Source organism: Lithobates pipiens, unplaced genomic scaffold, assembly GCF_037356315.1.
Source record: "Lithobates pipiens isolate NorthernLeopardFrog02 unplaced genomic scaffold, aLitPip1_a1.2 Scaffold_18, whole genome shotgun sequence".
NCBI lineage: Eukaryota > Metazoa > Chordata > Amphibia > Anura > Ranidae > Lithobates > Lithobates pipiens.
The window spans coordinates 556543990-556557130 of NW_027507758.1; the positions used below are offsets into that span (position 1 = coordinate 556543990).

At 46.0% G+C, this 13141-nt stretch overlaps 1 protein-coding gene across 1 annotated transcript in view; it reads left to right on the top strand.

Annotated features, from left to right (window-relative positions):
- The first annotated feature begins 202 nt into the window (after nucleotides 1–202).
- The window catches only part of RCAN2 (regulator of calcineurin 2), a 251754-nt gene continuing 238815 nt past the window's right edge, over nucleotides 203–13141 (top strand). Inside the window, exon 1 of the mRNA XM_077488942.1 lies at nucleotides 203–299. The gene's annotated coding sequence lies outside the window, so the exon portion shown is untranslated. The remainder of the gene's footprint in view (nucleotides 300–13141) is intronic.

Below are 13141 nucleotides of genomic sequence, written 5' to 3' on the forward strand. Positions count from 1 at the left end.
CCCCCCCCCCCCCACCATCACCACCTCCCTACAAATCCTTTTGTAAAATTTTATCGCCATTGTGTGTGTGTGTGTGTGTGTGTGTGTGCGGAGGCTGCATTGTGCTCTCCTAACAGCGGGCAGAAGTGGAGTCCTCAGGTTCACAGCACAGGCAGAGAGTGGGAGTGGAGTGGGCTGCTGCCCATTGGCTGCCCTGTGTGACACTCATGCAGTGGGAGTGGGCGGGCTCTGTGTACAGGAGCACAGTGTGCAGGGACAGAGCAGGAAAGGACGTGGAGCACACAAGAACAGCTCTGCAGGTAGGAGAATGACAGGATGACAGGGATTGGCATCATGGGAAAAGGGGGGCTCAAGCCTTTGTTGACAGTTTCTTCATTTGCAATGCACTGATTTTTTTTTGATTTTTTTTTGTTCACGGTGCTTGCCCTCGAAGGGTTAAATCCTCTGCAAGCGACTAAAAGAAAAAGCTCAGGTGCAGCTGTGCCCGTAAGGTGCAGGGAAGAGATGACGGGCGTGCGTGATGACAGGGTGACACGGGGGACACACTGCGGTCTACGGGATGAAGAGACTGCGGAGAGTTTCTCTGGGAATAGGAAAGCAGCGATCGGCAGCGATCAACAGCGGGGACTGATTATCTCTGCAGCCTCTTCAATGATCTGGTCTGAGGGGGGGGGGGAGGATACAGGGCTTAATATAGAATGATGCTGCATGAGAAGGGACCGTCGGGGTGGCTGGGAACTTTCCGTAGAAGCTGACACTCTATGGCTAAGATCATATCAGTCGTTTTTGTTGCAGATCTTTATTTTGCAGATCAGAAAATTCCATTTGAGAAGTGTTATAGACACAGATCTTCCACCATGCACCTTGGTCCGCAGTCAGGGGCTCGGAGGCTACCAGTTGCTCTCGGCTCCCTTTGGTTGATGACGTACCCATCAGAATGATTGGAATAATAAAGCTACCACACAAAAAGTAGCATAAAAAAAAAGGTTTGTAATAGAAAAAAAAATAAAAAATTGACACGGTATAGTAAAACACCATCCCAGGACTCTATGTTATCATTACACACAATGCAAACTGCTGGCAATTACAGGCAAAAAGGCAACAGGTCCATATCCAGGACCAGGATGGTGACAACACACACTGAAACCTTGACATCCTCCACCAGATTTCCTTACTGAGCGATTGTATTTGTTATCTGTACGTGTTGTCATCATCCTGGACCTGTTGCCTCTCTGCATTGCATGCCTGGAATTGTCAGTAGCTGCAGTATGTCTAGTGATAGGATAGATCAGGGATGGCGATCTTTCAGGTTTTACTATATATATATATATATATATATATATATATATATATATATATATATATATATATATATATATATATATATATATATATATATATATATATATCTTATGAAATCTTTCTAATACAAATCAATGTATGCTTCTTTTGTTGTGCTTGCTGTATTATTTTTACATTGGCTTATTTTGGGACTTGGATTATGCCATTTTCTTTTCTTCAACCATGGGTTATAGAAAAGAAAATCGCTCGATTTTCCCCCTGTAGCTCTCCGTTGCGCTATTATATTCCAACAGCGGGAGGTTTCCCCCACTGTCAGAATACAATGATCACCGCTGGTAGCTTTAGCCCGTCGACAGCGATCACACGAAAAAAAAAAACCCCGACAGGCTGGTTGTACTGAAGTCAATCCAAAGCCCTGTACACCCGATTAGAATATTGTATAAAAAAAAATACCGCTTTCAGCTTGATTGTACGATAATCTGATAGCTAATACGCAGCTTTTGTCCAAATTTTTTTCGAAGGGACAAACATGAAAATCTTTCTCATACGATACCAGATTGTGCGATTTTCATTTAAAGGGGTTGTAAACCCTTCCGGTGTTTCACCTCAATGCATTCTATGGCAGTCCACCAGCCACCAGCCAGTCCACCAGCCCCCCCAGTCCCCCCCCCCCCCATTTTACTCACCTGAGCCCGTTCATTCCCATGCACACCATCTCTGGCCGGTGTCTCGGCTCTTGATTGGATAGATCGATAGCAGCGCAGCCATTGGCTCCCGCTGCTGTCAATCAAATCCAGTCACGTGGGCGCCGGGGGGCAGTGCCGAGTACCGCTGTCTGAGCGCGCCCGCACCGGTGCCCCAAAGGAGAGCGCTTTTCCGAAGGGTCACTCGATTCGGGGAGGAGCCAAGAGCGCCACGGAGGGACCCCAGAAGAGGAGGATCGGGGCCACTCTGTGCAAAGCCAACTGCACAGAGGAGGTACGTATAACATGTTTGTTATTTTAAAGGAAACCTTTAGTATCCCTTTAAAGTGGTTGTAAACCCATTACAAGCACTTTAACATACAGGTAAGCCTACATTAAGGCTTACCTGTAGGTGGAAGAAATATCTCCCAAACCTAAAAGGTTTAAGAGATATTTGGGAGATATACTGAGCGTGCCCTCTCTAATGGCGATCATGCCGTTAGTGGTGGCACCAGTGCGCATGTGTGGGAGTAACGTCACCGCGGCTCCGGCCAGTCACATCGCCGGAGCCGCGATAACCCGGAAGTCACTCCGGGATAGATGGTGGTGTCGGAGGAGGTGAACGAGGGCAGATGCCGGGGCTTTGATCTCAGGTAAGTAATTCATAATGAGCTAGTATGCTATGCATACTAGCTCATTATGCCTATGCCTTGCAGGGTGTATTTTTATTTTTATTTTTTTAAGAGGCTTTACTCTTTAATCAGTTCAGTTTTCATCCAAAAATACAATACATTATATCACTTCTGAATTTTTATTCTGTCATACGAGAATTTTCGTATTTTAATAACCTATTCATTTTTGATATGGAGACTAGCATGCAAAACAAAAAACAAAAAAAACGGATGATCATTTATCCGATAATCTAGCATGTATACTAGGCTTAAAGAGTTTGTAAAGGTAAATAAAAAGAAATAAATAACAAACATGTATATACTCACCTACTCAGTGCAATGGAATTGCACAGAGCGGCCAGGAACCTCCTCTTTTCGGGTCCCCAGCCCTCCTGGCCCCTCCTCTCTGTCCAGTGAAGCCGCATCCCATGGGGGCACTCGTGCGTGCTGCGTCCATTGACACAGACAGCGGCCCCGCCCCCCGCTCCCTTGTTACTGGCTTCGATTGACAGCACTGGGAGCCAATGGCTCCCGGTGCCCCAGCAAAACCAGCGAGACCCGGAAGTGAGGGAGAAACAATCTGCTGACGTGCACGATGCTGGATTGAAAGGTTTCTCAGGTAAGTAAAGGGGGGCTGTGGGGGTGATGCTGACACCTAAACATTTTTTACCTTAAGGCAAGGAATGCCTTAAGGTAACAAATATGTTTAGGCTTTACAACCACTTTAATGATTGATTTCAGTACTTCCAGCCCTGCCCATAGATAGATCGACGATTTTGCCAGTTCCTGCTGAACCAGCCAAGCTTCGATCCATCTACGGCTGGCTTTAGGCCTCATTCACGCAAGCTTTGCTGTCTGAAGAGTGATTTGCATTGGGACTGCTCCACAGAGAGTATTTGAGAGGCAGTGAGGAGGCGATGTATTGCCCCCTCTACAGCTACTTTAACCCCTTTAATCCCACACTAGTATGCCACAAGCACACACATTGCACTTGGGGAGTAGCCCCATTCACTTGAATAGGTCCCATTTGGCAGGGGCTACACCTGCCAAAAGCAACAGGGGGTGTAATTCCTGCATGTGTACACCCTGGGCTGCTGCCTCTGCAGCTATTGGGGGACACGTTGGGGAGGCGCCCCCCAACCCCTATTGTGAACAAGCCCTTAAAGCAGGGGTGTCCAAACTTTTTTCAAAGAGGGTCAGATTTGATGAAGTAAACATGCTTGAGGGCCGACCATTTTGCCTGACATTCTTTAAACCATTAAAATTTGGTCTAAGTGTGTTCGTTCGAGCACTAATACACGGCCCAACAAGAATTTTCTTGCCTTTGTGGCTGTGTGTGGTGAACAGATGAGCTTGGGCGTTTTATTTGGATATACCGTATTTATTGGCTTAAAACATGCACCTTCACTTTAAAAAGTACGTTTCAGGAAGAAATCTTACATTTTAAATAAAGAACTGTGAAGCAAAATAAGGGTCAGTGCCCATCAATGCAGGCTAATCAGTGCCCACCTGCAGACTCACAAGTGCCATGAATGCAGCACCCACCGTATTGCCATGAATGCAGCATCCACCGTATTGTCTTGAATGCAGACTCACCATTGTCATCAGTGCAGCCTGATTCATGCCCATCTGCAGCCTTGAGGAGACAGGGAGGGGGCGAGACGAGAAACTCCTGTTTTCTCGGCTGCCTCTTTAATTGAAAGTCCCGCCTCCTGTGACGGACAGAACAGTTGTCCAATGGCAGCACAGGAGACGGGACTTCCTTTTACACAGGACGCTGTTTAAACAGGAAATACTCCTGTATCCTGTATGGCACTTGTTCTGTCCCATTCAAGGCATTTATATCTTTTGTGGCCCCCGGCGATCGGGGATTCGTTGGGGGCCACAAAAGATATATATGTCAAAATTACCAGGCGGGCCGTCCGAAACCGGAACTCGGGCTGCGATTGGCCCGATTGGCAATACAAAGTAAATAAAAATGACAAACATGTTATGCTTACTTGCCCTGTGCAGTGGTTTTGCACAAAGTAGCCCCAATCCTCCTTTTCTCGCCCCCCCCCACTGGCGCTCCTGGCCCCTCCCTCCTACCAAGTGCACAAATAGCATGCAGCTGGCTCTGGGGGCTTCCGAGCAGCTGCTCTGTGTGTCCATTCAGACACAGAGCCACGGCTCTTCCCCATTCCCTCTTTGTCCTCATTGGCTCACTGGCTGATATAGACAGCCAATGGCTCCCCCTGCTGTCTCAGTGAGGAGGTAGAGTCTCCGGAGAGCCAAGGCTCTCGTGCACCTCACAGGATTGTGATGGGACTACGGTAAGTATTGGGGGGGGGGGCTGAGGGGCTGCTGCACAGAGAAGGTTTTTACCTTCATGCATAGAATGCTTGAAGGTTAAAAAAACTTGAGCCTTTAGAATCACGTTAAAGTGTTAAACCTTTTCTGATAAAAAAAACTATGCTAGCATACCTTATCTTCTTGCTTTCTCCCTGTCTCCTTTTTTTGCGCAGATAATCTTTGCAGCAAAATTGGCTTTGTAAAGTTTGGTGTGCATAATGTCTGCTTCCAGGGTGGCTCCACTGGCTTGGAGGGTCTCCACAGAGCCACCCTGATGTACGCACTCCTGGCTGGGTCGTTCTTATTTTATGCATGCTTGAGTGTCAGCCATAAAGCATGCATGGGCAGTGTGGTAGGGCCTCCTTGTGCTTGCTCGGGTGCTGGGCATAGGGCACACAAGAGCAGTGTGGCTGGGGTTCTTAGCAACATGCCCACACAGTGTGACAGAGGATCCTTCTTGTTCGTGCTTGCAATGCTTGCATTGGGCACACAAGGGCAGTGTGGTTGGGGGTCCTTGGTGTGCCTGCTTGGATGTCATGCTGAGGGTGCACACGTGCAGTGTGCACAGGGTGCTTATAGTGCCTAGGGTGTGCATGTGCAGTGTGACAGATAGACAAGCGGGTTGATTTACTAAAGGCAAATATAAATATATATATATATATATATATATATTGCAAGTGTGGTGTGGAGCTTAGTAAATGAAAGGAAGCTTCACTTTGCAGGAAGTGCATTTGTAGTGCACACTTCTCAACTGGAAGTTCAGGGAAGCAGCTCTGTGTGACCTGGGGGTGAACATCAAAGTATGTAAATGCTGGACACGAACAGCAAAAAATTTTATGGGGCATGAATAACTGTTAAAAATTGAAAAACGCTGAGGTTTTAGTCTCTTTATTGGGCTTTAGCATGCACATGATTTGCTTACAAATCTGTAAGTTTCATATAATGTATGCAGACTCATTCTAATTACTATATTGATTATCTGCTTATATTGTTCTGTAAGCATACATCCATGCAACAGATGACTAATTTAGATTGCTCATTAAACTATTGCACATTATTATCATCAGACGTTTATTCATATTTTACATTCTGTGCGGCTCATTGCCACCTGTCATAGTGTAATGAGGCTTACAGGTAGCCGGGGACCAGTTAAAGCAAACAGGTCAGTGTATAAGCCAGACAACTAGAATCTGCAGAAAGGGATTGCCAATCACAGCCTCGGTGTGCCTTTCATGGGAAGGTTGCTTTAACCATTTTGCTGCCTGAGCAATTTTTATCATTTCTTTGCACGCAATAAAATCTGCATTTTTGGCTAGAAAATTACTTAAAACTCTCAAAACATTATACATTTTAAAAACGCAGAGACCTTATAGAATATAAAGATGGTAGTTGCGTTTTTTAGGTTGCATGCATGATATGAAGTGATCCCTCCAATTCCTTAATTTTCTGTTCTAACCAGGAGCAGTGTTGTCCTCATAGGATGTACTCTGGACCAAAGCTTGTACATGCTGATGTGCAGCCATCATGTACAGTTGCAGTGCCACCCACAAGCCTGGTGATTGGCAGCAGCTCCTGAGACTTACTAGCTGCACACTGGCCGGCCACATCATTGAGGAGAGATGGATTTCTGCATCTATGCATCTGGTGGGCATTGGGGGATCTGATGGTTCTTATTTCAGATGATTTCAAAATGAGAAAGCAGTGTGGCCTTGCAGTGGTGAGAGCAAATAGAATTGTTGAATGCATCACTAGGGAACACCAGCAGGAGGCAGAAGGTCCTGATTCCTCTATATAGATTTTATGTTAACACTATAGAGATCACCAGCAGGAGGAAGGAGGTCCTGATTCCCTGATACAGATCTTTAGTTAACGCTAGAGGGATCATCAGCAGGAGGAAGGAGGTCCTGATTCCTTGATACAAATGGTTAGTTATCGCTAGAGGGATCATCAGCAGGAGGAAGGAGGTCTTGATTCCCTGATACAAATCTTTAGTTATCGCTAGAGGGATCATCAGCAGGAGGAAGGAGGTCCTGATTGTCTGATACAGATCTTCAGTTATCGCTAGAGGGATCATCCGCAGGAGGAAGGAGGTCCTGATTCTCTGATACAGATCTTCAGTTATCGCTAGAGGGATCATCAGCAGGAGGAAGGAGGTCCTGATTCTCTGATACAGATCTTCAGTTATCGCTAGAGGGATCATCCGCAGGAGGAAGGAGGTCTTGATTCCCTGATACAAATCTTTAGTTATCGCTACATGGATCATCAGCAGGAGGAAGGAGGACCTGATTCCCATATATAGGCCTTCAATTATCACTAGAGGGATCACCAGCAGAAGGAAGGAAGTCTCGATTCCTCTATATAGATTTTCCGTTAACACAATAACTAGGGGTGCAACGGATCGTCACCGATCCGTGATTCGAACGGGTCAACCCGCTCGGATCGGCACATGCCACGATCCGCAGTCTCGGCCTTAGGAAAGGCCACAGCTTCGGCCTAGCTCTGAAGCAGCGGCCATCTTTCTACACCCAGGCTGTTTACACTGATCGCTGCGACGGAGCGATCACTTGTAAACAAACCGGCGTCATGTCATGATGCCGGTTCCTCTCTCCCATCTCTATACTAACCTGTACAGTGGAGGGGAGAGATCCTGAGATGGAAGCAGCCATCCCTCCATACCCTGCAGTACCCAGCAATACCCTGCCAATACTCTGCAGTACCCCAATACTCTAGCAATACTCTGCAATACCCCAATACTCTGCAATACCCCAATACTCTAGCAATACCCCAATACTCTAGCAATACTCTGCGATACCCTGCCATTGCTCTAGCGATACCCTGCCAATGCTCTAGCGATACTCTGCGATACCCTGCCAATACTCTGCGATACCCAGTCATACTCTGCAATACCCAGCCATGCCCAGCCTTACTCAGCTGTGCCCAGCCATACTCAACCGTGCCCAGCCATACTCAGCCGTACCCAGCCATACTCAGCCATACCCAGCCATACTCAGCTATGCTCAGCCGTACCCAGCCATACTCAGCCAATATTACAGTGGGGGAGATTGTGGATATTACAGTGGGGACTATATGGTGGTGGAATTTTCACAGGTTTTTGCAAATTAAATTATTATTTTGCTGATCTGAAAAATGATCCGATCCGTGACTCTGATCCGAGGAACGATCCGATCCATGAGTTTTTTGATCCGTTGCACCCCTAACAATAATGATCACCAGCAGGAGGAAGGAGGTCCTAATTTCTCTATACACTGTATATATCTTTAGTTGTCACTAGAGTGGTCACCAGCAGGATGAAGGAGGCTATGATTCCTATATATAGATATTTAGTGATCACTAGTGGGATCACCAGCAGGAGGAAGGGGGTTCTGACTCCTCTATATAGATCTTCAGATAGACTTCATTTAGAATACTGTGTCTAGAACCTCACTTACAAAAGATATTGATAACCATTGGTGTGCGCAGATTATGGCATTAGGGTGTGCACCCCAAAGCTCAAACACGCATGTGTGTCTACGTGTGTATATATGTATATATAGATATATTATCAAAAGTATTGGGATGCCTACCTTAAACGCACATGAACTTTAATGGCATCCCAGTCTTTGTCCGTAGGGTTCAATATTGAGTTGGCCCACCCTTTGCAGCAATAACAGCTTCAACTCTTCTGGGAAGGCTGTCCACAAGGTTTAGGAGTGTGTCAATGGAAATGTTTGACCATTCTTCAAAAAGTGCTTTTGTGGGGTCAGGCAGTGATGCTGGACGAGAAGGCCTGGCTCACAGTCTCCACTCTAATTCATCCCAAAGCTGTTCTATTGGGTTAAGGTCATGACAGTCAAGTTCCTCCAGCCCAAACTTGCTCATCCATATCTTTATGGGCCTTGGTTTGTGCACTGGTGCACAGTTATGTTGGAACAGCAAAGGGCCATCCCCAAACTGTTTCCACAAAGATGGGAGCATAAAATTGCCTAAAACATCTTGGTATGCTGACGCCTTAAAAGTTCCCTTCATTCGAACTAAGGGGTCAAGCCCAACCCTTGAAGGACAACCACAAACCAGAATACCCCCTCCACCAAATTATTTGGAGGTGTGGCCCAATCCTTTTGGCATTATAGTGTGGATGAGCGAGTTTGGGTGGAGGAACTTGTCTGGCCTACACAGAGTCCCGACCTCAACCCAATAGCAGGGCTGGATTAACGTAGGGGCTTTTGGAGCTGTGGCTCCAGGCCCCTACTTTAATATAGGTCCAGCCCCCAAAAAGGACAGACTGCCCATGGAAAGCAATGGGCCAACGGGAAGAGCTCTCCCCTGATGCACCGCCTGGGCAGGGTGGTGAGATTGATAATGGGCACTGCATGAGCAGGAGTCCTAACAGAAGCCTGGGGCATGCCAATGTAGGGCTCTTACAGAAGTCTGGGGCTTTCATAGTGTTAGGCCTGCGCAGCTGCACTCTTTCAGCTCAGAGTGCACGCCAATGGAAGGCCCTTACAGAAACTTAATATTCAAAGAGGAAAACACTGCGCTATGCCAAACAAACACCAAAAAAGGCTTCAAAATGGCTGCCGGCACTTCAAACAAACAAAGTTCAATAAATATAAAATAGCAAATAGTGTGGCGCTGAATATATATAGCAAAATCAAACATAAAAAATGATGTGATTGTGAAAAAACGAAATGTGAATATACAAATAATGTGACATAGAAACTGTGAGTACTGAAAAATATAAATAACTAAAAAGTGAGTCCCAGAGAGAAAGTCCACATATATTAAGTGGTGCACCAATGTTGACGTAGGTATTCCTCACAGGGAAATCAAGGAGTCCACAGATCAGGAGAGACCAAGAGTATCGACTTGTCTGAAGTAATTTAAAAATATAGGTAGAATACTCTTACCAGAGAAGATGAACTCATCAGTCTTACGACAGTTGAGTCAACAGCGCTTGGGGTCCAAACATGGAACCAAATGATGAGTTGAGGGTGGTCCAAATGGATGCTGGGGAGGCTTCAGATGTTATAAGTCCATGGTGAACGTTCTCTCGAAGCGTCTCTCAGAATACCAGGATCGAATGTATCGCATTTGGGGTTCCGACCCCAAATGGGGAAGGGGGTCCACAAAAATAGTAAAAGAAAAAGAAAGCTCCAAATGGTGCAGGTCAGAGAGTAACCATTGGGTTTTATTTAAAAAGTCATAAAAATAAACAGAAATTATGACATGCTCCTGTTGAAGACATATTTTGTCGAAACGCGTCGGGCTTGCATCTGGCACCCCACATTGCTTTTATTTCGAATATTTTTTCTGTGATCACATGTCATAATTTCTGTTTATTTTTATGACTTTTTAAATAAAACCCAATGGTTACTCTCTGACCTGCACCATTTGGAGCTTTCTTTTTCTTTTACTATTTTTGTGGACCCCCTTCCCCATTTGGGGTCGGAACCCCAAATGCGATACAGTCGATCCTGGTATTCTGAGAGACGCTTCGAGAGAACGTTCACCATGGACTTATAACATCTGAAGCCTCCCCAGCATCCATTTGGACCACCCTCAACTCATCATTTGGTTTCATGTTTGGACCCCAAGCGCTGTTGACTCAACTGTCGTAAGACTGATGAGTCCATCTTCTCTGGTAAGAGTATTCTACCTATATTTTTAAATTACTTCAGACAAGTCGATACTCTTGGTCTCTCCTGATCTGTGGACTCCTTGATTTCCCTGTGAGAAATACCTACCTCAACATTGGTGCACCACTTAATATATGTGGACTTCCTCTCTGGGACTCACTTTTTAGTTATTTATATTTTTCAGTACTCACAGTTTCTATGTCACATTATTTGTATATTCACATTTCGTTTTTTCACAATCACATAATTTTTTATGTTTGATATCCATCCCTTACAGAAACTTGGCAAATCAAATGCCAGACTTTCCTAGTGTTTTGCCTGTGTGGTTGTGCTCTTTTGAGTTTGGGCACATGCCAGTACAGGCTCTTGGAAAGCAGAAGTGTGCCCAGTAAAAGGTCCACAAAAGTCCTCAGCACCGAGCACATGATGCTCTTAATCCAGCCCTGCCCAATAGAACACCTTTGGGATGAATTAGAGTGGATACTCTGAGCCAGGCCTTCTCGTCCAACATCAGTGCCTGACCTCACAAATGCGTTTCTGGAAGAATGGGACAGCCTTCCCAGAAGAGTTGAAGCTAAAGACTGGGATGCCATTAAAGTTCATATGTGTGTAAAGGCAGGTGTACCAATACTTTTGACAATATAGTATATATCTCTATATATAGATACTGTATATCTATATATAGATATATATACAATGTCTCACAAAAGTACACCCCTCACATTTTGTAAATATTTTATTATATCTTTTCATGTGACAACACTGAAGAAACGACACTTTGCTACAATGTAAAGTAGTGAGTGTACAGCTTGTATAACAGTGTAAATTTGCTGTCCCCTCAAAATAAGTGAGTGCACCCCTAAGTGAAAATGTCCAAATTGAGCCCAATTAGCCATTTTCCCTCCCCAGTGTCATGTGACTCGTTAGTTTTACAAGGTCTCAGGTGTGAATGGGGAGCAGGTGTGTTAAATTTGGTGTTATCACTCTCACTCTCTCATACTGGTCACTGGAAGTTCAACATGTCACCTCATGGCAAAGAACTCTCTGAGGATCTGAAAAAAAGAATTGTTGCTCTACATAAAGATGGCCTAGGCTATAAGAAGCCCTTAAACTAAGCTGCGGCACAGTGGCCAAGACCATACAATGGTTTAACAGGACAGGTTCCACACAGAACAGGCCTCGTCATGGTCGACGAAAGAAGTTGAGTGCACATGCTCAGTGTCATATCCAGAGGTTGTCTTTGGGAAATAGATGTCTGAGTGCTGCCAGGGGTCAGCCTGTCAGTGCTCAGACCATACACCGCACACTGCATCAAATTGGTCTGCATGGCTGTTGTCCCAGAAGGAAGCCTCTTCTAAAGATGATGCACAAGAAAACCCACAAACAGTTTGCTGAAGACAAGCAGACTAAGGACATGGATTACTGGAACCATGTCCTGTGGGCTGATGAGACCAAGATAAACTTATTTTGTTCAGATGATGTCAAGCGTGTGTGGTGGCAACCAGGTGAGGAGTACAAAGACAAGTGTGTCTTGTCTACAGTCAAGCATGGTGGAGGGAATGTCATGGTCTGGGGCTGCATGAGTGCTGCTGGCACTGGGGAGCTACAGTTCATTGAGGGAACCATGAATGCCAACATGTACTGTGACATACTGAAGCAGAGCATGATCCCCTCCCTTCGGAGACTGGGGCCGCAGGGCAGTATTCCAACATAACGACCCCAAACACACCTCCAAGGTGACCACTGCATGACTCCAGACCTAAACCCTATTGAGCATCTGTGGGGCATCCTCAAACGGAAGGTGGAGGAGCACAAGGTCTCTAACATCCACCAGCTCTGTGATGTCATCATGGAGGAGTGGAAGAGGATTCCAGTGACAACCTGTGAAGCTCTGGTGATCTCCATGCCCAAGAGAGTTAAAGAGGAAGTAAACCCTTCCAAACAACTTGGACCTATAGGTAAGCCTAGATTAAGGCTTACCTGTAGGTCCAAGCAATATCTCCTAAACCTATATGGTTTAGGAGATATTTGCCCGAAAATGGGCACCGCTGTCTACGGCGCATGCGCCGTAGACAGCGGCGCGCAGGCGCACTAAATGCGGCAAATCCAAGAATGGATTTGCCTAATTTGTCGACTCCCATGCGCATGCGCGGGAGTGACGTCATCGCGGCTTCGCCGTATGGCAGCGGCGGAGCTGCGAGACGCGACTCCCGTGCGCATGCGCGGGAGTGACGTCATCGCGGCTGCGCCGCTGTGATTCGTCGGAGCTGCGAGACGCCACCAGCAACATGGATGCGGCGGACTACAGGGGACAGCGGCGACTTCGCTGGCTCCTGTGTCAGGTAAGTGACACATAATGAGCTACTATGCGATGCTTAGTAGTCCATTATGCTTTACCTTTGCAGGGAAAAAAAGAGGAAGTAAACCCATCGGGGTTTACTTCCTCTTTAAGGCAGTGCTGGAAAATAATGGTGGCCACCCAAAATATTGACACTTTGGGCCCCTTTTTGGAAATTTT